This window comes from Thunnus thynnus, chromosome 10 (assembly GCF_963924715.1).
Source record: "Thunnus thynnus chromosome 10, fThuThy2.1, whole genome shotgun sequence".
NCBI classification, from domain to species: Eukaryota; Metazoa; Chordata; class Actinopteri; order Scombriformes; family Scombridae; genus Thunnus; species Thunnus thynnus.
The window spans coordinates 10,674,821-10,698,175 of NC_089526.1; the positions used below are offsets into that span (position 1 = coordinate 10,674,821).

At 42.2% G+C, this 23,355-nt stretch overlaps 1 long non-coding RNA gene across 4 annotated transcripts in view; it reads left to right on the plus strand.

Moving 5' to 3' along the window:
- The window catches only part of LOC137191085 (uncharacterized), a 109,914-nt gene that overhangs the window by 49,562 nt on the left and 36,997 nt on the right, over positions 1-23,355 (plus strand). For 3 of the 4 annotated variants that reach the window (XR_010930350.1, XR_010930349.1, XR_010930351.1), the window contains one exon: positions 9,884-10,206. The exons of the other annotated variant lie outside the window; for it this stretch is intronic. This is a non-coding gene — a long non-coding RNA (uncharacterized lncRNA). The remainder of the gene's footprint in view (positions 1-9,883; positions 10,207-23,355) is intronic. 4 annotated transcript variants of the gene reach the window in all.

Consider the following 23,355-nt stretch of genomic DNA (forward strand, 5'->3'; position numbering starts at 1 on the left):
AGGCCTCGGCTTCCTCAGGGGGAGACCCGGGCCCAGGGCTCGCATCAGGGAACTCTGGGAGGTGGCGGGGGAGTTAAAGGGGCTCGGGTGAAGAGGCTGCGAAGGAGGAGGAGGAGGAGGAGGAGGAGGAGGTGGAGGTTGGTAAGACCAGGGCCTTGTGCTGAGTGGGCCCTCAGAGGGCTCCATCCCTTATTTGCAGATCCAGTGAGGTGGGGGTGCTTTTGCATTACCTCCTTCTTTATTCCGCTCAACCCCCCCCCTCCTACTCTCTCTCTTCCAGTCTCTGTCTCTGTCTCTCTCTCTCTCTGGTCATGCTAATTGCTCCCAAGGTCAGAGCGTTGGCTGTGCTCCCCTGAATGCTCCCCCCCACCACCCTCACAACCCCCTCCTGCCCCAGCCCTGGCTTTGAATGGCATGTTTTGATCAGGCCTAATTTGATTGGTCGACGCTGTCTGGGGTGGATAGGGACAGCACTTTACAGCCCACTGCTTTTGATGTGTGTGGATGTGTGCATGTGTGTGCGTGTCAGGGTGATGCATGTCAGGTTATGAAGTGTCTGTGGATGAGTGCATGAGAGTGTTACACGTCAGCAGGGAAGTGTTTTTTGAGGGGTGTCAGAGTGTGTAAAGGGGAGTGTGTGTAAAGGGTGGTTTTATGTCATGGGCGAGGGTGATTTTGTGTACTTGAGTGTCAAGGAGAGTTTGATGTGTTTTGATACAGCATATGGCATGTGTGTTGGGAAATATGGTCAGACATGGCATGAAACGTGACTGCTCAAATAGTAATCTTCATACTGCCAATATTTGAGTTAATGGTATGAAAATAGTACCATAATATTAATTTCATTGTTGAAAACCCATTAAATATGTGTAGGGCTCTTGATATTGCTTGCATGGTGGGTGAATGGTTTGAGTGGTTCAAACCATTGTTTAACCATTAATTATTCAATTAATGGATTTATTGTTTTGTTTTTTTTTTGGTTAATAAATGTTTAAAAGTTTAATTTATTCTATAAATTCTTTATGATTTGTTTTTCTTCAGGTTTACAAAGATTATTTCCACGTTGGATATGTGACTTGGATTGGTTGTTGTCCGATCTTTCCTGGTTCCTCTCCTATCTGAACTTTTTTTCTTGATAAGAATTATTTATTTTACATTTTTTTTCTTTTCTTTAGAGCTTAAGATAACTCTTTTTAGAGATTCTTTTAAATTCATAGTTGATGGTGTAATTCTCTCAAGTGTTTGTAATCTGACTCATTTTTGATTGGTTGTTGCAGCCCGAAGGTCTATGGACAAAATGTTGCAATAAACCCAGTACTGACAGTATGGGGGAAATCAAACTTTCTTTTGCATCATTCATTCCATAAAATGTCAAAAAAGGGAATGTGTCCTTCACAATCTCCAAGAGCTCAAGGTGATAACGTCAAATTGAGTGTTCAAAATGCAACAATATTTAAATCACATTGATCTAAAACAGAAAAAAAGCCAATTGCAGATTAGTTGATCAACTAATCATTTAATTTAATAATGATTTTGTCTCATTTTGTCTGAACTAAAAGTAGAGAGTGACTCTTCAGTTCAGTCATAAAATCCACTACAATCCACTTAAAAAGAGAAATGGTATTTGAACTTTCCAAACAGTATCTCTCCCATGTAAATCAAGTGGATAAAATCTGCTTTGATCTCATTTCACCTCTGTTAGAGTCCTGCCAGCAGTCTCTAGGTGTGTAGGGCTACAGTATCTCCATGCCTGGAGTCCAGAAACAGCAACATCCCCTCTGTGGGTCTCCCTATCTCAGCTACAGCCAGATCCCCAGTGAGTGCTAGTGCACTAGGTACAGTAGGAAGTCCTAGGCAGGCAAACAGGCCATGTGTGTCTGCTGTCTGACAGCAGCGCTGATCCGGCCCCTATGAGTGAGATTGATAGGGCCTGTGATCAGGGACGCAGCGCTCCCTCCATCGCCGGCGAGATGGATCACATCACACTGCCGTCTCCTCCGCTTCCAGGATAAATGAACTGAGGGGGAATCTATCACTCCCCGAGAAGGAGAGGGAGAGAGAGATAGAGGGAGGGACAGAATACCTTACAGAGATACTGACGAGGATACAGAAGTAGGAAGGGAAAGAAAAGGCAGAAAGTAAGAAAGGCAAGCTGAAAAGAAAAAAAAAAGACAGAAGGAGGGAGTAATGAAGAAAAAGTGAATCGGACAAAGGGAGAAAGAGGCTAGAGAAAGAGAAAAGGAGGTATGATGGAGACAGCTGTGGAGGCCTGCTGCTAGGTCAGCCCCCTCCCTTGCCCCCAGTCCCCCTCACAGGTTAGGTGTTAGGGTGTGGGCTTTTTTGTGTTCGGCTGTCAGCCAGCTATTTGTCACAGTGAGCGATCTGATGCTTCGCTGAATCAATCACACAGAAGCGCTGTGGGTTGTGCGTACTGTATACATGTGTCTGTGTGTGTCCGAACATGAAACTGTGTTTGTGCGTATACATACATGAATATATGCGCATGGAGGTGCGAAGCAAAGAAAAGAAGCACGTTCCTCTGGACATGAGGCTCTACTGAGCATCAGGCCCAGCGCCAGATTGAAGTGACTGAGGGGGCTGTTAAAAATTGCGAGATGGCAATTTTTTTTCATAAAATAAAATTCATTGATTTAACCATGCAATAGCCTCAGAAAGGCTGAATAACAACAACATATGGCTACTGTTTCAAAATCAAAGAATACATTTATTAATCAGAGCACTTACATAAGAATGTGGCACTAGCAGAGCGCTAAATATTTTTTGAATTTATGAAAGATTCTCTGTCAAAATCAGCAAGGGTAGGCATGTTGAAACAGCTGTGTGTGGCTTGCAGCTCTCTCTCTCTTTCTCTCTCTCTCTCTCTCTCTGTCTCTGTCTCTCTCTGTCTCTCCATCTCTCTCTGACTGTCCCTTCACGTCCTTGTCGTTTCCTTTCTGTCTGTGGTTTGCTACAATGGGGGGAAAATGGAATTAGGGCCAAAAGTTCTAGTTACAACCATGAAAAGCAAGCAGGCTAAGACACGGAACATCTAACTGTCTGTCTGTCAGACGGACGGACAGACAGACAGACACCCCCTACACACAACAAACAGCGCTGTCCATGGTTCTGAAACAACAGCTAATATAGTAACATGTACCATGGCCTATAATTTTGTTGTTTTTGCTATTTTTCTATAGATACATAAAGCTTAAACAGAGGGGGCAAAAAATACAACTGAGGGTACTAAGCCCCCTTGGGCCCCCTCGCTTAAGTCCGCTGAGCATATTCTTCATCTTCCTCCTCAAACGGGGCAAAGAACTGTGTTTTGGGTGGGATGGTTCTCATCGCTCCAAACAGAGTCTGTATTTTTTTTTCTTCACACTTTCCAATGGTCATGATCATTAGTCTGCCCCTACACTCCCTCTCCCGTTGCTCATTTGGCCTGGCATAAATTAGACTTTGTCATGGCTGATTGGGAATAGGCACCTTATTGCATTAGGCCATGGCTTATTAAGCAAATGCTCTTAAGACAAGCCTTGCTTAACTGGGTGACAGCTTCTCAATTAGGTCGTCTGTGAAATATGCCCAAGCTAATTGCCCCCAAACACGAGCCCAAGAATTGGATGAGAACTTCTTCCGTTTGACTTGTATGGACATGTTTTGGTTTGAGTTGACAGGTGTCATGGAGCTCAAAGAGATTATATGTGCGCACCAATGATTGCTGAAGCATTTGTAGTTATTTAGATCCTTTGATATTATTTGTGTGTGCCTCTGAATAAGGCACTGCATTTCTGAGTGTTTGTGCATGTGTGTGTACAGCTAACTGACATGTACTGCCTTCTCCCAGATACAGCGCTCATAAGATCCCCTTCCTAGAGAAATGGCAGCTTCAAAAACCTTTCCCCAATGATTATAATTGACTGATTGGTGAGTCCTTAACTTCCTCTGCCTCCTTCAATAATCCCAACATGGCTCTCAAGTGGCTCTAGGCTGTCTTTATGAGCACCTGCTTGCGTATTTTATGATTGCCTGATGTGAAAATGGCAACGGTGGTACGAGTAATTTGTCGGAACCCAACAAAGAAATGTTGTAACAATTAATCACGGGGTGAACACTGAAGAACGTGGTAATTATGTTCATTAAATGGCAAGCACGAGGGCAATTATCTGACATCAGCTTGGGTTGTCACAGGCATGTCAGGCCGAGATGTTGTAATAACTCACCACTTTCAAAGGGTTGTCCCTCATTTAATATGGTCTGATGAGTAAGGAGTAGTATGTCACAGTATGGGCACAATAGGGTCAGATGTTTAATATGCTGTTTAAAGTGCTGTCCTGTGTCCTTAAGTTCCTCTGCAAATCCAGTCAGCAGGCTTATGGGAGGACGGATGAATACACTGAATATGCAAATTAATTAAATTTGCTTGAGGAGACAAACAGAGCATGTTATTATAGAAATGTAAAAAGTGGCTATTTACTTTCCAAGGAAACATGGTGATAACATACAGTATCTACTTATGTTTTGGTCGTTTTACAAAATTGAAGAAAAGTAGATTTACAATTATCCAGCCTGTCTCATTGAGAGGATATAGCTTGTGCCATTTGGTGGTAAATCCAAAGCACTTTTTCATGTGTATGCATTTCATGTTGGCATTGGTAGCCCAAGTGGGAACAAATTCTTAACCAGGTTAAAGCCATGATTTGCTTGAAACGAGCTTGTTTGTATGAAGTTTTGTTTGAACACATCTAAAAGCCAGAGTAGTTCATTGGTGGTTCAAAGGTGCGAGATATGATAATCGTACAAATGGAGATAATGACATGCGCTTTTGGACAGTCTCTCCTAATAACTACATTCATGGTGTTGCACTTGATTGTACACATAGAAAGTGACAAATAATTATGTTTAAGCATGAAGAAGAGCTTGAGAAAGAAGTTCAGATCCTGCTTACTTTTTCAACTCCACACCCCGGGCTAATTGCTGTGTGAAGTGTCCATACTTGTCAGATTGTCGGTTGTGGAAAGTTGTAAAAATTGCTGGATACAGACCCCAATTCATGACATCAGAAATATGAGGGGGGAAAGTAGTTTCAGATGTGATCTGACAAGCAGTCTGTTTGAACTATACTGACGTCTTCAGTGTCAGGCCAACAGAGATAAATTTTCTTGTAGACAACCATATGACTAATTTTTAGCCTCTTCCCAACACATGTGGAGGAAAATAACACCTGTCTACACCTGTATAAAACTCTTACCATTGCTTGTCTGATGCACATCTACTTCCTGTCCGACTTACAGTGAAAGAGACTTGCAAGCCCTAGTGAATCCTTAAACAAAAGCCTGAAACTTAAATCCTTACTCACAAATCCCAGCCTTGTAGATACAAAACCTGGAAATACCATTGGGCTAATTAAACTGATTGGCTCTTTCTGTCCTGAAAGAAGGCCGGCCTGCCAATCAAATGCGGATGTTTCTGCTGTAACAAACTCTGGCAACGGCTTTTCTTTCCCACTTGAAGCCGGAGGAAGAATCAACCTGACAGTGGAGCGTGTGATTGGACAGAACTGTGCAGCCTGTAGTTGTCAATCAATCAGTAAAGAGTTGAGTATTTCTGACCCTTTTCACAAAGCTGCACACCTCTGAATCTGCCAGCCGTGAAAATAATAGATACTTAGGATAAAGACTCCCAGTATAATTATACAAACCTGCAGAAGACACCCAATTCTCCACTTTGTGAACACATAGTGCACTCAGTTCTCTCCTGACATACTCGCTCCTCTATCTCTGGTTGGAAAAACATCTCCAGGTATCTATGCTCTCGAGGAGGGCAAGGCAAAAGAAAGACAAATAGCGTGGGCTTTTTATCACCAAAGCCCTCCTGGTAACAGACAATAGCCACACAGGTCTTATTTTAGTCACTGCCTTTTGTGACTGCCAGCCTTCTCAAGCTCCCTCTCTCCCTTTTCCCTTTTATTTTCTTGTGTTTTTCCTTGGGCACAGTTCTTTCTCCCTCTCTTCCTCTTTCTTCCCTTCTCTCTCAATTGCAAGCCTATTTGGAGCATGTTTGTTTTCACGCTTTCTCCTCGTTCTCAATCTCTCCCTCCCTCTCATTTTCTCTTGCCTTCCCCTCCTCCCTCTTTTTCCTCACAGTATGTGTGTGTGTGTGTGTGTGTGCGCTGTACATCCATCGATGGATGCGAGGCGTGTATAACCTCAGGTAAGCTCAATGAAGCAGCCTGACTAGCCAGTGTGTCTGTGGGAGGCTCTGGCTCATCTCTGCCTGCATCCCTGTAGCCTTAATCTGTGACAGACCATTTCATAATCACAGCCAAGGGGGCTTCTCTCTCTCTGTGTCTCTCGCTCCTCCTCCTCCTCCTCTTCTTCTCCTTCGTCTTCCTGTGCTCCTCATCTCCCTCTCTCTCTTCCTTCTTCTCTTTTTTCTCTACGAAAGTGCAATAATTCACAGGCATGCACCCTCCCACAGGCGGATTAGCAGGCGGCGTGCTCGTCCTACATAATCGCAGCACAATGGAGCCCATACGTGCTGCCGCCACAGCCACGCCATAGGGCACAATGCATCTGCGCCGTCCCCCCACATCAAATGACACAGGACAAAATAGACCCCATCTAGCACCCACCACCTGCAGTACAGGCAGACTAGTGAGGGCCCAGTCTTCCTCAGTGGCCCGCTGTGGACTGAGTAGGAGTCAGATGCATCGATGATAATCTGCGCTGGAAAAAAGACAAATTGAAATTCCCTTATTCTCCAAATACATTTGGAAAGCCTGTTTGTGTTTGTCTTTGAGTGACTTCTCATTTCACTGTTGAAATCCAGCCAAAAAGTATTTTTTTTCTTCAGGGAGTCCTGTAATCAATATTTCCATTTTTTAGTTTTCATAATTTGGACTATGTAAATTAGTGTCTATGTGTGTGGATGAGTCTGTTACAAGTAAGGGGGGAAAAAGAGAATCCTCACTTCAGCTCACCCTCCAAACATGGAAGTTCCTCAAATTATAAGAGAAAGACAAATTGTGGCATCCTTTCTTTGATCTCAATGTCACATATGGAAATTCTGTGAACACATTCACTGCGCAGTGCTTTCCTCTAAATCGTTCCATGAGCCCAGTCGATTACAGTGTGCAACATTAACATATTGTAAAAAAGGAACAAGCATCTTATGATTCATTTTCATTGTCAGAATAATAGCTGAGCCGATTAGCAGCATTGTTGCCATTGGAGAGGCAAAACATCATTACGCTCCTCAATCTGTTTGAGTAATTAAACCATTTGGGAGAATCAGCTCATGTGTTTGCTGATTCAGTCAGAAAAAAAAACTGCTGTTGAGCGGTGCAGCTATATGTAATGTTACATTTATGTATTAGCTTTAAAGGGCTTAAGTGTGAAGCTGTGCACAACTGCTCTGGTAACGGAATGTCAAATAGGATCCATCGCTCCATTCCAATGCATTTCATATAATACTATAATGAAAGCTGAGGATTTATACCGCATTAGTATCAAGCTCCATCAGATTTAAAGCCATAAATCCATTCTATATCCTCCAAGTTTTCCTCTAAAATTTTCTGGGCGCTTAATTTAATTTTCTCTGAAAGTGCCAGGCGACCGCTGTTCTTTGGTGTCAGGTGAATGAAATAATTTGCACATACTTTGCGCCTAAACTGTGAAAATCCAGGAGGCAATTGGATGCTTTGCTATATCACACAAACACACTAAATCTCCTTTTTCCTGTTACTCTGTTGTTGAAAACGCACTATTAGGTTCACTTTCAAAGCATGCGGTTGGAATGCCTGTGACTATCCTATTTTATTTATCCAGCTTTACCTAAACCAGTTCTACCATGTTACCTCTATAAAACCCACATTCCCATCTTTCCATTCTTTTCTTTCTTACACACTTTTGTAGCGATACATGACATACATTAACATCTCCCGCAGCAGGATCAGATCTAAATGCTACAGGTTTCCTGGAGATTCGGCCTATATGTAAAACACAGACATGTTCAGCCTGGTATAGCTTCCTCTCCTCGTTTTTATCCCTTTCTATTCTGCCACCTCAGCACAAGCCCACACTGCGGTAATCCCTCACAAGTCAGGACAAAATGAGTGACACAGGGTGGGTCGCAGCTGGAACACGCACTGCCGTGCATAAGATATCTCCTAGATTCTGCCCCTACCTGGGGTTACGGACCGACCCAGAATGTATTAGTGATTTGGCAAGCCTTATGGCCTGGCATGCTAGAGCCTAACGCGGTGTGGGCCTTTTCACACATGCAGGTTTAAACACACTGGACTTCATTAAAAGCATCACTGCAAGATGATGCTCGCTACATGTAATCCACATGCATGTTCACCCCCTTCCGCTTTGCAGCTCCAAAGAGGCTTGTTAATCTGCGTCTATGTTTTGGTAGATGCTGTATGCACAGTCAGGTGGAGGCACACGTTCTATATGAACGTGCACACTCACTTGTGTATACAGACATCTGTAGAAAGAAACTCATTTAAGTTTAAGCACACATTAATTCTTTTGCATGGGTTTTTTAAGAAATCTCAAAAAACATGTACGTGAGGTGTGTTCTATGGTTTAACCATGAGCAGCTTTTGTTCTGTAAAGTATGTCCCCTGTGCATCTCAAACACAATGCTGGAGGTATGTGTTTGAATAAATAAAGGTAAAGGCTAGGGGTCAACATGGCCACGTGAATGAGTGGTTACACTCGCATATGACCCCACCTGAGAAGAAAAGATAGTGAGACATGGTCGCTGTATTAGCTAGAAAAAAAAGAAGAAAGTAAACAGAAATAAACAGTATAAAAGAAGTATAGGAAGAGTTAATCCTGTAGGTTGGTGGGGCTAAACATTGGTAATGTTATGCTGTTGTTGTCTTACTTATGGTTTTGCTCTCTCTCCCTCTCTCCCTCTCTCTCCCTCGCTCTCTCCATGTCAGTCCGCTGATTTATGGCTCTGTTTAAGCGAAGGCCACACGTCTCTCCCGACGCTGCTATTTGTTTCAACCCCGCTTCATTTTTCCACTCTACCCCCTCTGAAGGCAACCAGGAACCTACAAAAATTAACCCTTGGCTTTTATGCACACGGCAAAGTGTGTTTTGTGGCTCTTCCCAGGTCGTACCTGCTTCGGGGAGCTTGACAGGGCTGCATGGTAACTTCACTGTTGTTCTGACAAAGCGCCTAGCAGGCCCAGCCCTCTGCTGTTGTTGTTAGGAGCGCGTTGGTGATGTAGAAAAATGACATGCCACAAGGATGCCATTAATAATGCTCACAGGCAAGGTTTTCTTGACATGGGGAAAAATGGCCGACGTCACAAGGCCCTTTTATCAGCCTAATTTCATAAGAGGATTTCATGTCTGAGCAGGGAAAAGTGGCTATTTTTCCTCTTCTTTTATCTTGTAAACAGCCATTACTTGGAGAGGTATACAGGCCTGCTCTGGCAGTAAGTGGATATGAATTTCAAGACCAAACCATCCTTTTATATCAGCCCCTCTCACAAATGCTTTGACATAATCGTGACATCAGACAGGCTTACTTTTTTCACTGCACTTGGGTTCCAACTGCACCATAATTCATTGTATTTTCTTGATGAGACTCTTTTTCTTCCTACTGGTGATACTGAGAATTAGTTCTTATAGATTTTTCCAGCAAACTAAAGCAATTGTTTGACTAAATCAAAGAGGCAGCTGGAGCCACAATTACATATTTTGAGTGTGATTGTGTTGCCATTGATTCTAAATGTCTAAAGCACTGAGAGGCTGTGTCTGACTTGGCTTTGTGTATTGTGGCTGGTTTTTCTGCTACCATGCAGTATTGTGCTATATTTACACTTCTTCCATTTTCTCTGTCTGTGCCTTTGTGGCAGGCTGGCATGGAGGAGGCTGTTGTTTACCCTGGTAAGCTGCCCATTGTCTCTGGTGGGAATTCCCTTTGGGAGAGCGTGCCACGGGAACAGGCTCGGCACAGCGCGAGAAGCTAACCACAGAGCTGCTAGCGCAGCATTGGCGGAGCTTTCGTGCATCCACTGGGATCTGGTGCCAGGGGTAAGAAGGCCATCCCCTGGGACTGGGAGAGATGGCGAGATAGAGATAACAAAAAGGAAAAAAGGAAAGACGGGCAACAAAAGGGGAAAAGGGAGACAGACAATGGATGAAAGTCGAAGACAAACACAGAAATGAGAATTTAAAGGTAAGAAAATCCTCATTCCCATCCACAAAGAAAATGGTGAAGCTTAGAAAAAAAAGATAAGTAGAATAAATATGAATAAATAGCACTGAAGAAGTGAATTAAAGGACATTTTTTCCAAATCTTAAAGCAGTGCTCAGTCAATACAGTCCAGATGTACAATGAGAGCAATTGGCTATTATAATTGTTCCTCCTGCCCATACTGGTCGCAAAGAATCCCTTTCTGCAGCGATTTCAATATAAGTGATGGGGAACAAAATCCACAGTCCGCATCATGTGTAAAAATGCATTATAAACTAAATCAAGTGGGCGTCTTCCAAAGTTACAGTCATTTTATCTGCATATGTGCATGTGTTTTAAGAAGGACTTCACAAAATATGAACATTTCCTTTAATGTCAAGATCTGAATGAGGCTTTTTTCATTCACCCAGCATGTTTAACCTACTGGCATTTAATATTCTATTTTTAGACAAAAAATGTAAAAACAGACAGAAATAGATGAGAATTGGACGAGAAGAAAGAGAAGCCTTGTCCTAAATATTCCACTTCCTCTGCCAAACCCGTCATTTCTACAACAAAAGCTTCCTGTAGTATGACCTAATCCCCCTGCACCTCTTCAACAGTCACTGCCCATTCTAGGCCCGGCTACGCTCGGGGCTGGAGTAGAAGGCGTGCCCCAGCTCAGGTGTGTTGGTAGTGGACACGGGGCACTGACATTACGGGTTAGTCTACTGGCTAGATGTGACTTGACAGCAGCGAGGCTTGCAGGGCCTAGTAGGCATGTTGGGTGCTAAGGGCCTTATAGTCAACCTTAAGCGCATAGAACTCAAAGGGGAATAAAAGCGCACAGAACAACACTGACTCACATCTCAAGTCGAACAGGATGAACTGTTGGTCAATCAGCGTCACTCCCTATTGCTCTGCTGTTTCATAATGGCAATGACAGACAGCTGAGTAGACTGTATACTTAGTTTTAAAATCTCATTAAACATTTGATATTTTCAAGCACTTGTAGTGAAATTTACTCCAAAAAATAACAACGTACAGGATGGCACAGTGGCATCAATTTAGTTTATAAAAAGACAAAACATAAATCACTAAATGGCAATCAAAAAAAAATCATATTGCCAGTTAAACTATTTCAAATTTTTTGTTTAAATTCTGATAAATGAAAATCTCTCTTGGATTTTGAAGATGTGGACGTAATGGCTTTGCGTCGTTTGGAAGCATTTCACTACTTTGGTAGAGGTTGAAATGCCAATAGTTAAGATAATGGACGAGAGGGATGTAAAGTTCAGTGAAAGAGAGCCTAATGCCTTCTTAAGGTGAGCCATTTCAGCACGCAACAGCATTTGTATACGTCTGCGTATTTACCCGCGAAGGGAGGGAGGTGACCTTTCCATGTGGAGATGGTGTCTGCATGGAAACGCTGCTTACTGCATCCTAATGGCCACCCAGGGCCACCTCGCCTCCGCGGCCGTCCTGATATTTGCCGGAATGCGTGGGTTAAAGTTTTCCCTTTTTTTTTCTTTTTTTTTTTACCCCTCCCAGAAATATTCACCGAGAATTTGTGGTCAGCAGAAATGAGGTGAGAGGAGGGTCATAGGCTGTATGTGGTAACAGACATACTAGGAGCTCATGGTGGTCCAGGTGTGAACTGGTGGTGGAGTGCATGTTAAACAGCTTCAGTATTAAGTTTAATTTTCAAGTGAAAAGACTTTAAGCAAAACCAAATGAGCAAAAAGGAATTTTCAGTGTGTTACTTGCTGTAAACTTTTAGCACTTTGTGCTTTGAATACCACAAAAAAAGTTCAGAAACTGGCACACACTGTACCGAGTGAGACTGAGACAGTATCATTAGTAATGCTGCTCTGAGTGAGGGTTAAAGCAGAGGTCTACCAGTCAACATGGCTTCCTGCCTCCTGCTGCTATGTGGATCATTAGGAAAATGAACGATTGGAGGAGTGAGTGTGTGTATGTGTGTGTTTGTGTGTGTGATTTCTGTGCCACTGGGCTATGGGCAGCCTGATTACTCTGCTCTGTCTCCTACTTACCTGCCGGCCCACTGACTTACCTTCAGCATACTAACTCCCTCATGCTCTCACTTCCCTCCTCCCTTTTCACAGACACATGCACATATATGGGAAGGACTCACAAATGCATTAATTTGTCTAGATAAATCTCTACAAAACTTCAGAATGTATCAAATCTTGACAGTCGATTCTAGGCCAGTAAATCTATTCCTCAGGGTATCCATGTACCTTTTGGAGAAAAAAAAATCCTTTTAGCTTGCAAAACCCCTGACTACCAGTTGTTTTTCTCCTCTGTTTTATGTGTATACCCAATTGTATACTGGGAGGCAAATGGCAAACATACATTTTAAAAGCACATCAACGATTGGGGCAAAAACCCCCGAAAGGTCGGAAAAATTACAGGATCAACGATTGATGTCAGGGGAACAAATCTGAGCAAGGGGCTGGAGATTTTTCACTTCTGCTAGGGCGTTTGTGTGAGCTGTCCCCATTAACAAGCAGAGGAGATAATGTCGGTGGGTGGACACAGTTTGTGTGTGTGTGTGTGTGTGTGTGTGTGTGTGTGTGTGTGTGCGTGTGTGCTGTGTGTCTTGCTGAGCCTACGTCACACCACACGTGCTGAGCCTGACTAAACAAGGGATTGAAGTAATGTTAGGCATTGAGCTTGCATTGCATGGCTTTACTAAAAATTCAGTTTCTAACTTTGTTTTCAACAGTAATGTAAAAGTAACAATATTGTTTGGGAAAATATATATACATGTATATATATATATATATATATATATATATATATATATATATATACATACACATACACATACATGTAAATGTATTTTTGCATAATATAGTATGGTGGGAATTTATGAAAGAATTCACAGCTTTTTTTCTTTTGTATTTTCAAAAATAAAACACCAGCCAGTCACATACCAGAGAAGGACAAGGCAGGTTTGTAGTTCTCTGATGTTACAGATTAATAAGTGACGGAAAAATGACAGAAATATATATGTATACATCCTTTAATTTCAGCCACAATGGATTACAAATCCACCTCCTTCTCTGATTACCCTAATGTTCTTCTAAAGAGTACAAAGGAATGGAGTTGTCGTCTTTTTATAAATTCCCATCATTCTTTATTTTGCAACACAAACAAATTCACACTTTGCTGTTCACACATTAATTATGCAGTTAGAGAAAAAGCTGCAATGGTGGAAAGGAAGGAAGGTGAAAATGAGGAATTCAGTTTCTTGTGCTCCCTTGTTGAATATTCATATAAGATCAATTTTTGATGCTTTCGGGCGTTGTTTGTTCCAGGGCGGCGCAGTCACTTCCTATTTGTGAAGTTGTTAGGTACCAGGAAATGGGTGAATCCGTTTTGGTGAGAGGAGAAAGGTGTCTGTGCTCCAAGGTAGACATATGTGAGGTGTCTGTGGCAGACAGTGGAAGATATTTAAAGTGTGGCTTGATCACCAGCCACAAATCACACCTAAATTTCATTTGATTAAATTTGTTTAATATGTCAGTCAGTGCCAGGGCGAAGTTGATTTGCTCTGACAGTCAATGCAGCGCATGTCTGACGACCACTTTTGTTGGTTTTTTCTAGTTACCCGTCATAATTTTACTTGGAGCTCTGCACAGTTTGTTTCACCTCTCCAAGTTTGAGAGCACTTAAAGATAATTATTGCAAAATGATGCTCTAATGAGGGGAACAACTGTCTTTAAGTCTTTGCGTGAAAGCTGGGCCTGCTTGCTGGGACGCCACCTTTTTAGGCTTCATATTGTTTGCCCGTTTGACAGTGTCAGACTTTCTATAGATGTTGCCTCAATCTGACGCATGCCATAATAATTGGCTGGGCGCAGGAGATGCAAATTGCAGAGGATTTATTAAAATGCACCTTAAAGGGGTTAGAAATGTCTGTTCGCAAGTCAAATTACCATTTCGCCTCTCTTTGAGTCTTGCTTTTTTTTTTGTCAACCTCTCTTAAACTTCCTGCGCTCTTGGAAGAGGTCAGACGCAGCCCTTCATTTGTGGAGGAGGATTTTCGTCTCCTGTGGAAAATTGCAAGGCATTTAGAGCTATCGGAGAGGGTCAGGGACCTTTCCTTTAATTTCCCTTTATCTTCTCTACCATGCTGCACGACCTCAAGCACATCACAGTGCTGATGTCTGGCCTGTCTCTATGCATGCTGTTTATTTGTGTACCTGTTTTTCCCTCTCAATCAAACTGGAATTTTTCTTGCCAGAACTTGGCCGTGCCTCCTGGATATTTGGATCATTTTTTATGCCTCTCTAAGCTATATGAGTATGAAATGTGTTGTTGAATTCAAATCACACATCTTGATTATAAATTATAGATCCTGTGAATTATTTTTGGATGCGTTGATGAGATTAACGTTGAGGTGATATTTGCTGGAAGAGCCTTCCTGCAGGTAAAGCTTTTGTGTAGCAGCCTGAACCTCCACAAGAATATTAATGACTTTGGTCGATTGTTTCCATTCAACAAGCCGCCTCCTCATGGCTGTTTTGTGTCTCTTTGGTGTCTTGAAAAGCCACGGTTGCTACGGGAACACACATTGTGTCACTGGTCAGCTGTGAGTGACAGCCGTTCCTCATCAGTGACATAACGACACAATGATGAGCTGAGGAGGATGAGAATGTTCACCTATAAGCTTTCCATGAAGACGTTAGCGCAAACATTTCCCCAGTAATCCGTAACCGAGACTCGCAAGCAGGGGACTGGAACTAATGAAGACAACTATTCAATTATGAGCTCAATTAATGCAAGTGCCTGGAAGCTTGGATCACAGATGAGCCAAGCAGCTAGCCTTAGATGTTATGGACCACAACTGGAGGCGAACAACACGCTGAGACATTGAATTTCTCCCTCAATCCCTTGGCTTAGCAGTCATGGCTGTCTCTACTTTAAAATGGCTTTATGGGCTCATGAGAGGGGCCAGAGAATGTACCTCAAACCTAAGCCTTTGTCCACTGTGTAGGGTCATAAGGACCTGAATTTACTTTCTCTAGATATGGGCCCTCAATTTCTTCTAAAGTATTACTCTGTTATTGCCATTCTCTCCTGAGGTTCATCTCTAGCTGCACTATCTTTGACCAAGCACAACAAAAAGTCCAATTTAGCCTGATTTTCCTTATTCCAGCTTTGATTCTTGCTTTGGCTCATATTGATTTCATACAACTTGTTATGTTCTGTTTCTTCTCTGTCTTGTTTTTGGATAAATCCATGTTGTTTACAGTGTGCGATGACCCGCGGGGCGTCAAGATTATTCTTAACCCTCTTCCTCGCTGCGGTTTTGTGGTGTATCGATAGTAGCCATGTTTGCTTATAATTAAGTCCCTACCACACCACAGATGGGACTCGATTCAGACCTGTTGGTCCAATTAAAACAAGCTTTCCTACCTCACAACTACCTGCGTTGTTACAGATATAAATACATTAGTTTGATGAAGAAGGTTACAGCGGTGAAGCATTTACATTGGTTAAAACATGATGCTTGCTTCCTCAAGATGCTACACAATATTACATCTTCTAATAAAGCACCTTATTGCCCAAAGGGAAATGTTCCACACTGATTAAAGATTAAAGATGAAAAAAAATGCAGAAGCTTTGTAAAAGAAAAAAAAAAATCTCTAATTATTTCCCTTGAAATAAAATAAAATGGTAAAGGCCACTGGGGAGTTAGGCCTAATTATTTCATTTATCTGTAAAAGGCCTCATGAGGGTGTTTCTTCTTTTATTTTAATTTTTCTTCCCCGTTACACCTTTAGCAGTCTTCTCTTTATTGCATTATATTACATCTCGTTCTCTAGTTAATCTCTGCAGTATTGAAGACATTAATTGATTTGCATGCATTCACTAGTTTAGGAGACATTGATGGTAATTAGTAAAGGTGACTGTGAGTAATTCAAACCAGTCCACAGTCTTCTGTGACTCATTAGCTGATGCTATGCTCTATAGACCTTTGCTAAAACCACTGGCAGGAAAAGGGGCCACCGCTCTTCTTGATCACACATTAAACACTATAATTTGCACTCTGGTGTTTGTTATACATCAGATAACATGTATTTTTTCTGAGAGTAATAGGTAACTGATCTGTAAATCAGCACACCTGACACCTTCAAAACATGACTTAGTTTTCTAATAATGGTGCTTCCTTTTATTAAACTACACTCTTTCTCAAAATTAGTTTTAACAGTATTACCTTAATTAAAACTATTAATCCTGGAGTACCACTTTTCGTTGGACTCTAGTGTGCTCTCAGACTTCGTAATGATATACAGGATGCCTCATGTTTGAGCTCCATATGTCACAGTACTCACTGCTGTAGTGTTACACAAGCAATTTGGTTTGGCGTGTGCAGCAAGACTTGAGGTGTTCATGTAAAAAAACCTGCATTTCTGACCATTAAAAGTGGATTAGCCATCCACCACAATAAATTCCACACTTTTTACAGTTTCCACCTCATTGTTTCAAACTATGTTTGTTGCTCCGACACATCTTTCTTCTTGGCCTTTGTTACTTGTAAAAGTTCATCATATTTCTTTGCATTATGCTTCTGAAACTGTTTTATGTCGTCTGTGGTGTTAAAGCTAACCAACATTTATTGCGCCCCTTAAAACACTCATATTGCACTCTTTGCAGTCTGTCGTTTTGTTTTGTTTTTTGTCTCCGTTAGCAGAAAATGACATTCTTTAGCTTAAAATAACATAGCTGACATGATGATGGCAGGCAGCTGCTGTGGCAACTGTTATCACATGACGTGTCGCCACTTCTCATGACGGTTGTTTGCACACAGTGTGCCTATAGAAGTATTTAGATTATATTTGGGATATAAGAGGATAAGTGTGTGTCGTAGTTTAATATGTATTGTATTTTCACTTTCCAAACTGATCAGGTGTTCTTTGCTTGTATTGGACTAATACAGATGCTGAGTATCAGATCAGCTCAGCCCTAACTATGACCAAGACTGGTGCTGCACAGCTTGGGGCATGTGTGTGTGTATTTTGTGTTAGGAGCACCCAAAACAAGGTTTCCCTAGTGAGGTGACAGAGGCAGCTAAGCCAGTAAACAATGATGACAGTAATCATATGTGTTTGTGGTGCTATGCTTCATCACCTGTCCAGCACCAAGGCTTGTTAAAGGACAAATGACTCTTAATAAAGCATATTCTTTCCCCTCATCTCTCTCTCTCTCCTCTCCGTCCCTCCTGTCAATGTTCTTTTGCTCCCCGCAGCCCTGCCCCCACCTGAGGAGGCCAGGTTGCCAGGCCGTGGGGCGGTGGGATTGGCCAGCGCCACGCTGAGATTGATTACCCCTCTAATCTTAGGACTGCCAGTGTGTCTCCAGGGCGAAAACTCTGGCACGAATCCCCCCTCTGCCCTAACTCCCACCCTTCCTCTGTCTCTGCACCTCCTCTCTCCCTCTTCCTCCATCCCCTTCATCCCTCTGTCCCTGTGCTGCCAGAGGCACTGAGGGACGACACTAAGTCACAGCTCAAGACAGGGCCACTCGCTTGCAGTGCCTGCCGTGTTCGCCATATGTCACGGCAAATGGGGCTCCCGTGGACTCTGCCATGGACTCACTGGGAAAAAAAAAATGACATGGGGAGGTGGATAGGGGATGAGTGTTGGAGGCTGCATGAGTCAGGCAATAGAAGAGTGCGGAAAAAGGCAGTCCAGCAAAGGTTCGAAGATCTTCCATAATCACAGTGCTCTTGCGGGAGTTGTGCAGATGTAAGAAAAACTAAAACCATATAAAACAAAAAAGACCCATTGCTTTGTTCTTGGGTGTTGATGTGCTTTGTGTCTTGGCTGTTCACACATGATTCGTTGAGGGGTGCAGGTGATGACATGATACCCTTCCAGTGTGCATTATCACGGCATCAAGGACACAAGATGCATGACAACTTACAAAGGTGACAATTATGCTCGGCGATGGTATGACCTGTCATCCGGATGTTGGTGGAATGATCTCTCGGTGGCGCTCCAGTTCTCAGTAGATTTAGAGAGACTTCCACTATGGCTAGGTGGTGACATTACCTTTCAGAATGTCACTTTGGTATTCAACTTCTCTTGTGAAGGCTGATTTATTTAGAACGAGAGTGGGAACAGAGTGGAAACCCACTGACAGAACAATTAGCACTGTTGAAATTCTACACTTAGAAGTCGGGGAAAAAGGTGGAAATAACGAGGAATATCATTCGAAAATATCAGAATCTATAATTTGTGATTTTTTTTTTCCAACCAGTTATAGAATATGAATGTGTGTCTGAATAAAGTCATAGTTAAAGCTAATTTCAAGCAAAATTTTAGAGTGAGTTTCATGAATCTGACGGGAGAGTCCTTTATGGTCAAGGGAAGTTTGACGGTGCACATCTCACTGTTCGGGCTTTGTGACAAAAAAATTTTTGTGTAAATTTTTCGTCTTTAATTCAACCAGATCTTCTCTCAATTCCAAAATGTATATTAGACACAAAGGCACACACAAACCCTGCGTCTAATGGCTTTGGTGGCGACCGGCCCTGTGATTCACGGCTGTGGTAAGAGTGGAAGATTAGGTGGGTTATAGTATGTTTAAGGTGGTGAAACGGTGGTGTTGTGTCTGCATGTATCTACCCTCAAGGGTCAAATTCAGTTCAATTCAGTGTTGAATTAAATAGTGAACACTGATAGTAGAGAAGACAATTTGTAAGTGATTAAAAACCAACAAACAAACTTTCAAGGTGAAACTTTATGTTCACTAATCCACCTGCACCAGAGTTATAGACCACACAGGATGAGTAATGCTTAAAAGCTAAGTTCATTTCATACATATGAGTGCATCCCCAAAAGCACATGGAAAGGTCCAGACAACCATCAGAAGGCTGTTTGAAGTGCTCTTTCAGGCCACCATGGACTGCCCACACATACATACTCACAAACACACACTTGAGAAAGTCTTTGAGGGCACTGTTTTCTAATTCACCTCTGCACCTGTTTATACCTTCTCCCCATTCTTCCTTTTTTCCATGTCTGAGTGAGTCCGAGTCATATAAAAAAAAAAAAGGGAAAGAAAAACAGCGTGGGTGAATCTGAGCAGAGAAACATCCTCTGGGTTTTTTTCCTTTTTTAAAAGAACTCCTCCAGATCTCATGTTTAATTTATGAAGGAGGGCTCAGGCGTGATACATCCTGGCATGACAGGCAGAGTCCATCTTTGTTTGGGAAATGTGGATCGGACCGGACCAGGGGTGATATGCCAGTCGCCATCAGGGCCCCGGGGTGCCACAGACTGGTCAACAGCTGGGGGCGAAACCAACCCTTTCATTGGAACCAGAGCGTGGTTAATTAAACAACTTCCCCTCGGTCAGAAAGCAGCTGGAGTCGGTTTACTCCATGTGCCAGTCAATGCCAGGCTGGCTGGAAGGCACACTCCACCACACAAAGGAAGAGGAGATGCGACAGTGTTCTTCAACGTAGGAATGTACAGAACAGAAGAAACACATGGGAGGATGTTACTGTTTGGGAGTATTCAGATTTAAAGATTCTGAGTCTAAGAAGAGGAGTGGGATGTGTTTGCTGTGGCTCACCCACATCCAACTGTAAGCATCAATCCACAACCCACACCCTTAAACCCAACTCCACAGCTTTATGTGCAAGCACGACGAACAAATTCAATTTATTTTAAGGCTGTGCACATCTGCATACTTAACAGTACAGACAAACATACTGACACGCACACACACAGGCCCAAACACAACACAAACAAACTCAAACGAGTGAAATCTTGTCAAGCAGAGCGCCGAGTAAAGATTAGGCATCCTTGTCCGCCTTCACAGCCTAAGACATCGTGGTCAAACCTGGGGCGATTTCAGAGAGAAAGATAGAGTGGCAGTTGATAGTTGACGGAGAGACTGTGAGAGAAACAAGATGTATTTGGAGTGCTAAATCGGTGGAAGGGTTGCAAACTGGGGGAGGGTGAGAAGGAGAGCAAGAGAGGAAGAAGGGGGGAAGCTGGGACAAAATAGCCAATTTCATAGTACACATGTGGATTAAGTTCCCTCCTTTGAAAACGCTCCGGAATGCCCATGTACCAATTACGCCCCGGTGGTACAGGCGGGAGCTGTGGGGCCATGTTTTTGGATGTTCTTGCGCCTGTGTGTGCTCGGGCTTGCCAGATTGTCTGCGGGCAGCGTTTGTGCCTGCTTTGATTCGGTGCCAGTGAGGCCTCGCAGGCTCTTGGCACCCTGACACCTCCCCATCAATACGCTGGCACCGTGCGGCAGGGGGTATCAAAAATGACCCAATTAGAGGATGGCAATGTGTTCTGACAGGCAATACCTGCTTGGGTGTGTTAAAAACTGCCATCTTTCACTTTCTTTTCCTTTCTTTTTGGTGTACACCGTCTACCTCTTCTCCCTCTTTCTGTATCTTTTTCCCTTGCATTTTCTACTCCATGTGCTACTCACAGCGGGTGACAATGGTAGAGATGTGAGTGGGTCTGCCACCTTCTCTTTGTATGTTTCTTTCAGCTGTTCGCTATAAACATCCCGCCACTTTGCGAGTGCACAGATACGAGGGGATTGGTTTTGACTAAGAACACTGTGATTAGAGCGCTCAGTGACAGAAACATTATCCACAGAGTTGGCTTGTCAGTGTTCATTGCCATGACTGACAAGTCTCTGGATCCCCCATTCTCTTTTTCTGTGTCTGTGTTTTTCTCTGCTGTTCTCCACACCCCACACCCCCCTCAATATTCTTAATCTGTCTCTCTTTTCGTTGTGTAGCTGGATTTTGGTTGGAATCTCTGCTAGCATGTGTCAGCATGAGTCTATTTGCAGGATGTCTGCAGGTTTTTAAAAAGTCTAAAAATGTCTTGTATTGTATTTTTACAAAAGTCATTAAATCTTCTTAAATTAGACCTATATTCTTGCTTACTTAATTCTTACTTAATAATTACCCCGGTGCTGAAAGAAGCTTGGCTGGCCCTCAAATTGTCTCAAATGATGACCTTAGTGCGGCTCCCTCTCTATTCCCAAAATATGCCCATTCTTTTCTAAAAATTAAAAATAAATGTAAAATGTACAAATGTATATAAATGGTAAATAGCTGCATTTATATAGTGCTTTTACCCACAGTGCTTTACAATGTTTTCCTGCTGCTCACTCACCCATTCACACGCACACAGAACGATGGCGGCAAGCTACCATGCAGGGAGTTGGCACAACCATCGGGAGCGATTTGGGCAGTATCTTTCCCAAGGACACTCCGAAATGCGGACAGGAGGAGTTGGGGATTGAACCACCAACCTTCTGATTGTTGGACGACCCGCTCTAACTCCTTTGCCCCAGCTCGTTGTCTAGCCATAAGTGTTGTTATGAACCTCCAAAAGTCTCTCAAATGCATGAAGACATGTCTGAATTTCTGTACATGAGATTAGTTTTATGCATTTAATTTATTGATTTATAACTTACCTCACTAATTTCAGGAAACATTTTCATGGTCTTTAATTTGCACCGAGCAGTTGTGTAATTAAGTCCATGCCCTCTGTGTTGATGAACTGAGTAGAGCTGCAACAATTAGCCGATTAATTGATTAGTAGCCAACTATGAAATTAATCACCAACTATATTGACAATCGAATAATCGTTTGGAGTAATTTTTTAAGAAATAAATCTCTCATTCTAGCTTCTCAAATGTGATTTTTCTGTTTTTTTTAGTCTTCGATGACAGTAAACAGCAACTTTGGGTTGTGGAATTTTTGTTGGGATAAAATAAGACTGTTGAGGACGTCACCTTAGGCTTTGGGAAACAGCGATCGACATTTTTCACCATTTTCTAACATTTTATAAACCAAACAACTAATTAATTAATTGTGAAAATAATCCTCAGATTAATCGATAATGAAAATAATCGTTAGTTGAGCTTATATTGGATTTGAGCCGGACTCAAATGCATATGAAGGTTTAACTGAAATCATTTATTATCATGTATTAACCACCTTTTCAACATTTTCAGGTTCCTTTGATTCAGTTTAATCTTAAAAAAGAGACAAATAGCTTTTCTGCTCATTTATATTAGATCTAGTTAAAATGTCCATTTCTATTATTTTCAGTTGTGTTCTGAATTACTTTTAGTTCCTTCTCATTAGATTTAATGCCTCAGTTGCTCCATCTGAGAGCTGACTGTGAAGGTTTGGCAGCTGATACCCTCTGGCATTATACTGGTCGTGAGCTGAGCCCTCACAGGTCTCGACTGGCATGTTAGAGCAAGCTGCCAACCTAGATGGGCAGTTGGCGTCAGGTCCACTACCAGCTGGTGAGGTTCTGTGCCATTCTCAGTGCCATCAGGTTCATCTGTCAAAACTCCTACGACTTCTCCTCCTCCTATGTGTATTTAATGAATGTGTCACTCCGCTACTTTGAGTAAGCATAAATCACCTTGATTTAAAAACCAATTGGAGGAGAAAGTGAAGCAGTGTTTAGCAGCAAATAAAATCAAACGCTAGCGTAAGAAAGGTCGTTTTGATTAAATATCAGATACGTCTTCTCTGCTCTGAGATTTTTTATACTGTACACACAAATACAGCAGGCTGCATGTGAATTTACATCTCAAAATACAACTACTCTTTCTGAAATAGCAGGAAAGAATATATATATATATATATATATATATATATATATATATATATATATATATATATATAGATCCCTGGTCAGTCTGCTGCCAATGTGTCTACTATACATCTTACTACTTATTTCTCAGTATTCCCCAGTCTCTCTCTCAGCTATTAACCTTTTGTGTTATATATCGCTTGTGTATTGTGCAGTTTCTTCAAAATGCTTGTATGTGTGTGTGTGTGTGTATGCTTGCATGTCTGCTTCCTCTGCTGATTGATTGGATGTGCGGGTTAAATGATCAAAAAAGCTTTTACGATTATAGGACAACTCCTTCTCTTAAGGCAGCTGTTAAGTTGTTTTTTGCCAGGAGAAACAGACACTTCATCATGCTCCCATAAATGATTTTCCTGCTCCCTCACCCCAAGCTCCCTTTTCCTTGTTTCATTTTATAGAGGGGATATTTTTTTCAGACCTCCCATTTTTTTCAGGGGAAAAAAGCAGGGAAAGC